The following is a 6,075-nucleotide window of genomic DNA, read 5'->3' as shown; positions in this document are numbered from 1 at the left end:
GCATACTGGTCAGGACGAGTCTTCTGGATTGGGAATAACTGTGGGTGTCTCTTCGTCAAGAAGAGATCAGACGACTGACCAAGGTGGGGAGTAGTGGAAAAGGGGTCAGGATCAAGAAGGAAGAGGAAGAGGATGTGGCTCTAGCATCTGCAAGAAAGAAGGAGAAGAGGAAGAAGAAGAACCTCTCCAAGGTCAAATGCTTCCATTGTGGGGAACTGGGTCACTATGTGAACCAGTGTCCAAGGAAGAAGAGTAAGGGAGAGGCTTTTGACTCGAAGGCAGCGCCAGCGAGGGCGGAGAAAGAAGTCAAGGAGGATGACGTTTGTGCCATGAGTGCTCATGTACCACTTGAGAAGAAGTGGGGAGACATCGAGCTGTAGTTGGGAGGACTACAAGTGATGAGGGGAAGGATCCTTGAGGTACCCAACCTCTTGGATTATACCTTGCTATGGGAGCCCTGAAGAGGACTAGCAGGACTAGCAGATGTCGGTAGAGATGGATGCAAATGAAGCGGTAGGGAGTGCTACAATGCAAGAGTCCCCGAGCAGCACAAGGCTAGTAGGCTGCAATAGTACGCGAGGCACGGGAGTGTTGCAACGATGCAGGATGGCATAAAGAGGTTTGCAATGGTGCAAGATGCAAGGAGTTGTTGTAGCAATGCAAAGGTCAATAGAGGGAGCACTTGTTAGCGTCAGAGGGAGCTTCAAAATCGGGAGTGTTTCTAGCCTGACACGGATGTCAAAAGTTGGGTGGAGCAGTTACTTACTTCTTAGTAACTGAGTTGTAGTGCAATAGAAGTATATAGTAGCATGATGCAACATGACAAGAGGGGATGCAGTGCAGATGCAGTGTTAGGAGGATGGCCCAGTAGCAGCACGAATGCAGAGAGAGTTGTCGTTATTGAGGAAAATTGGAGGAAAACTGGCTAGTCTGCAGGAAACTCAACAGAAAATATAGGCAGATAGTGCAGGACCAGTGACAGAGCAATTGGTCGAGCAAGTTAAGCAGGCGGCGACACAGTGTACCGCTGAGGTTGAAGTAGTACAAGTAGTGATGGGAGGCCTTCGTGACAAGATCTCTGTGCCAACAGAGTGACTTGGGGGAGAGTCACCATATTTGTGTTGGGGACTTGTTGGGAATGGGTCCCCTAGAGTCAATTTTGGGGTTAAAAGCCCAAGTTTTGTATAAATAATGTAAAGTCTCTACATTTGGTGGTCGTGAAGATGTAAAGAGTCATAAAGAGTTTTCGCCCTTCATTTATGTAAGTCATGTCGGCTTTAGGAGATCTACCCATGGTCTGCGAACCATGGGATTGTACAAAAAGGAAGTCTTAGAAGAGTCTTTTATTAGTTCAGTTCTAAGTGGTTTTGTAATGGGTCTGTGAGAGCTAAGAGTGAAGAGTCTTAGCATAGGAAAGAGGCTCTGTAGTTGTGCGCAAAGGCCTAGGGTAGAATTCTGTAGCTGAGCACGCGGGCCCCCGTAGCTGTGTGCGCAGTGTAGTTAGAGTTTGTAAAGAAGATTTGAAGTATCAATAAAGAGAAGTATTCTGGAATTATCTGTGTATGATCTATTTTACTTCTGTTATGAATGCATGCGATTATTTCATGATGAATATTGGGTTTATGTTTTAATACTGTATTGATGCACGAATCTATATGTTTTACTTTGTTATATGAACAAAAGTAAGAATATATGTTTTCCTGAAGATCAACTTAATGCATGTTGAGGTTAACACATACTTAAGCTAATCTGGGTAAACATAGAAGTAAGAGTGATTATAGAGGCACATAAGTGCCTGATTTACCTATTTAGGGTACGCGAAGGAAGATCGTATACCTTCGCAGAGGTTTGGAGGCAGAATAAGAGAAGTATATCGATTAGCCCTAAAAGGCTTGTCGATCTGCGCAAAGGAAGGCTTAGGGTATAAACGACATCACTACCATCTCAGGGTGCGGAAACTTGGTTCCTGCATCCCCCCCCCATACTGCTTCAGGTGAGACTTCAGTCCGCGCTCTGTAGATTAATGCCGAAAGGGCCAGTAGTGTAGGGATTTTCTTGGCTGACTAACATTGAACCTGGATCAGGGCCCATCAAGCCAACGAAGAACATGAACATTCCCAATAATGGAACTAATTCTCATGAGCTTCATAGTGAAATTAAGCATCGGTTCATTCCCAAAATACCATGGGATAAAAGAGTTTGTCACATAAGCAATCCTAGGAGAGTTGAAGATGAAAAGCACTTTCTCTTAGATTGTCCATTTTATACTCACATTCGATCTAATTTTCAAAATATTTGTCACACTACCAACTTTTTTGGCCTTTTAACTCAACAAAACTATGGGTGACTTGGGAGTACTTTTGCCATTTCTTTTTGAGCATTTGATTTATATTCTATATATAAAAAATAATATATTCCACAATTTATTTTTTTCTTCTACACTAATGTTGAAGCCCCGAAAATCGGGTCTACAACAAGGGGGATACCCACCTGGTCTAGACCTTGAAAGCAACTCCTTTTTCTGTTTGGGATGGTGGGTCCGACTGGGGATAATGGGACCAATTTTCCAATTTTTTTGTGATGATAAGAGTTGATGTTTTACTTTCTAAAGATTTCTAAATAAAATGCTTTTAATCTAAATCTAATCTAAAAACATGCAATTATATTTGAATGAACAGAAACATCTGATTCTAAAACTAACCCGGGATTAACTTTTCACTTATGCGATCTAAAATAGTTTCTAACAACAACCGATAATAAAGATCATTCAATCGCTACAAGAAAAGAATTCATTAAAAATGAATTGTTTCGTACAAGAAATTATTCGAAACAATTGTAAGAATCATATCGCATAATAAGTTATTCATACATTAAGCATAAACAAAATAGTCACCACCATACAAAAGTGTCAAATGATAACCTAAGCATTCAAGCTTTCATATATAAACAACTGAACATTAAATATTACTTTAACACATAAGCAGAAATCATTAAGAGATAAAAGTACCATTGATAACAAGTCCTACTCATGAGCTTCAACAACATAGATTTATCTTCTCCTAATTCAATATCTATTAAGAGTACAGAAGTGCATTTCAGTAGAAGACATTAAACACAGATATCAATAAATATCGTTCCATTCATTCATCAAAACCTCTTCAGAGGGTGCAGAAGTGCATGTCCTGAAGAAATATTTTTGACAAATTTCTGGACCCTTCTCCAAATGCATGAGAGAGGTTAAAATAATACTAACTAAAGACTAAAAATAGTTTATTACAAAATTATAGGAGGAGGTTTAAATGATCGTCCTCATCTAAAGCAAAAATAAATAAAAAATAAAACTAAAACTGTATCTGAAAATTAACTATGCATATGTTCTCTAAGATCGCAAGCATTTAGCATTGGTTTCAGGAGCGTTGGTTGGCCGACCTTCGATTTTAGTTGTCCTGCGAAAACAGAATCGGCAAGTGCTGGTGCTATCTTTTCGGTAGAATTTGTAAGGCATTTCAGAGTCATGCATTGACTGTGTGGTTTAACCAAGTATTGCCAGTAAGTGTCCCAATTCAACTTGGTTAACTTCTTGATTGACTCTGCCTTTTCTTCAGCTTTTTGTCTCTAGCTTGTCTGCAGTTGCTGTGCCTTTGGGAGAAATCCTGGAGCGGTTTTTGATATCAGGTTTGCTCTATGCAGATTTTCATTGACACAATCAATGACATTGCTCACCGTTGTCGCTACTTCTTCCACTGCCTTTTCTGCCTTTTTAATTCGTGCATTCCACTTATTGAACAACATTTCTTTGTAGGCTTCATTGATTTTGAGCAAGCCTGCTTTCTTCCCTTCTTCTGATTCCTGCGAAATCAAATAATCATAAATTTTCTTATCAAATAAATCATAATCGAGTTGCAAGTCCACGACTTCACTTGTAATTTTATCGCTCATCTTGCAATGGGAGCTCCATTGCAATATTCTTTGGCAGAGTGTCTCTTGCTGTTGTAAGAGTTGGTCATTCAAGGCAAGGGATTCTGAGACGAATTCTATGACTTTGGGGTCATCTTTATGCATTTCTAACATGACCTGTAATCGATGTTCCTTTTCAGCCAAATTGATCTGATACCCCAGCTGCATCTGTTGAAAGTCCTGTTGTAATTTTTCTAATTTCTCTTCCGCTTCTCAGTTAGCACTGGCCTGTTGTAACTGTTGTTAAAAAAATAGGATTTTTTCCTCTTTATCCTTAAGTAACAGCTGTATTTTAGACGCTTTATCAATGGTAGCAGAAGCATAGGATCCTGCGATCTGGGATAACTTAGTCAAATTTTTAGTAAGATTAGTGGTAGGGTCTCGCCAAAGGACATCTAGCTGTTCTGCCTCAGGTGAGAGCACGCTGTCTAATTTTCGTTTCTTTTTTTGTCTTCTTATCACTGCTTTGTGTTGTGGACTATAAAATACATCTAGAGGAGGAATCTCCTCTATCTTCAGCATGATTTCAGAAGATGGGGTTATGGGAATATGCTCCGTTTCTGGAGCGTTGACGACTGTTTCAATGACCATTTATGTCATTGTTTGTTCTAGATTCTCATGTGTCTTCATGTTCTGCTCGTCGGTATTGATCAATTCATTAAATGTTTCCCACTCTTTCTCCAGGTCAGTTCTCACTGGCTTTGGTGGCTGGATGAGGGGAGTGGGAACCTTCACTTGTGGTGTCGACAAAACTTGGTGCTCTGGGTGCTCTTTAGATTGGGCAGTATCCCTGACTGACCCTTCACTTTTATTATGGTCACTCTCGGACCATTTAGACCGTTCTGGTGATTCTTTTCCAGACTTAGACTTGGACTTGTCTGTACCCGAGCTTCCACTTAAACTGATGTTGGGAGTTGGCTCCCTTATTGGTTCTAAGCGGGGATATTTGCTAATCTCCGTTCTCTATAGAGTTTGAACTCTTGGAATTCCGCTGGGCCAAATTGAATTTGAGCCATATGCAAAATATCTTTCAGTATGCTCTTCTGCTGGAAGATGTCATCAAAGAGATCATCTTATTTAGTGAATACCTTTATTTTGACAGTCGTAGTAAAATTTTTAATTACATCAAAGGGATTGAATTGTCTACCTGGAAATTTAAACAGTCATAGACTTAGCATGTTGTCTACTTTTCTGAAAGCATGACCTAAATCAAACAGCGAAAAGGCCCCATAGGCCACAAGGAATTGTGGCCAGACGACCTTTTTCTTGTCTTTCAATTCTTTGCTCATTCCTCCAACCCCACAGGTTTGTTAGGCTATTTCTTGGGCCAATAACTTATCAGGAACACATAAAGGGAGCACATGAGGGGAAGCAATGCTTTTGAATACTCTGATGTAAGTGAAAAACTCTTCTCCGAACCATCTTCTGATAGGGAGAATATCAACTTCAACTTCGAGGGAAAATCTTGGGGCATCTTTATTATACAACATTTTGTGAAGGGGTAACATAACTCCATGACAAATTTTGTAAAAATATGGGGTAAACTTGGAATCCCACAATTCCTTATGGTAGACTTGAATCGACAAGGTATTATGTATAGTCCACTTCCAACCCATTAGAGGAAATCTAGAAACAAAATAGATTGCATCCATAACATAAGCAGCTAAAAAGAAAGGAGGATAAATCCTCTGAGAGGGAGTTCTTTTAGACCAATAGTTCCAAATATCCGAGGCTAAATTATCAGACAATATCTGGGCACAATCCATAATAGTGGCATTATTTGCCTCATCTAATTGGGGTAGCCACTCAGATGAAAAATTGTTGATATCAGGCCTTCCAAATAGCCTACATAACATAGCAGCAACAAAACAATACGGAGAGGAGAGGCAACCAGTACTGTACATACCATGTTTGTCCTTTTTCAATGGTTCTTCCTTTACCGACCAGTTTTTGGTGCACTCCGCCAAATCTTCATTTTCCTTGGAAAATTTCTCCATGAACTACTTGTTGTAGCTTGCCTGCGGCTCTGGTAAATGATACATAAGTCTTAAATCCTGTGGGGTAAATGACCCAATAAGCTCTTGGCTTCGAGACTTGAATTACTTGTCTGTTATATCG

The sequence above is a fragment of the Pinus tabuliformis genome, chromosome 2_2 (assembly GCF_031772625.1).
Source record: "Pinus tabuliformis cultivar Carrire ecotype Pingquan chromosome 2_2, CPIR1, whole genome shotgun sequence".
Lineage (NCBI taxonomy): Eukaryota > Viridiplantae > Streptophyta > Pinopsida > Pinales > Pinaceae > Pinus > Pinus tabuliformis.
This window is presented reverse-complemented; position numbering follows the sequence as displayed.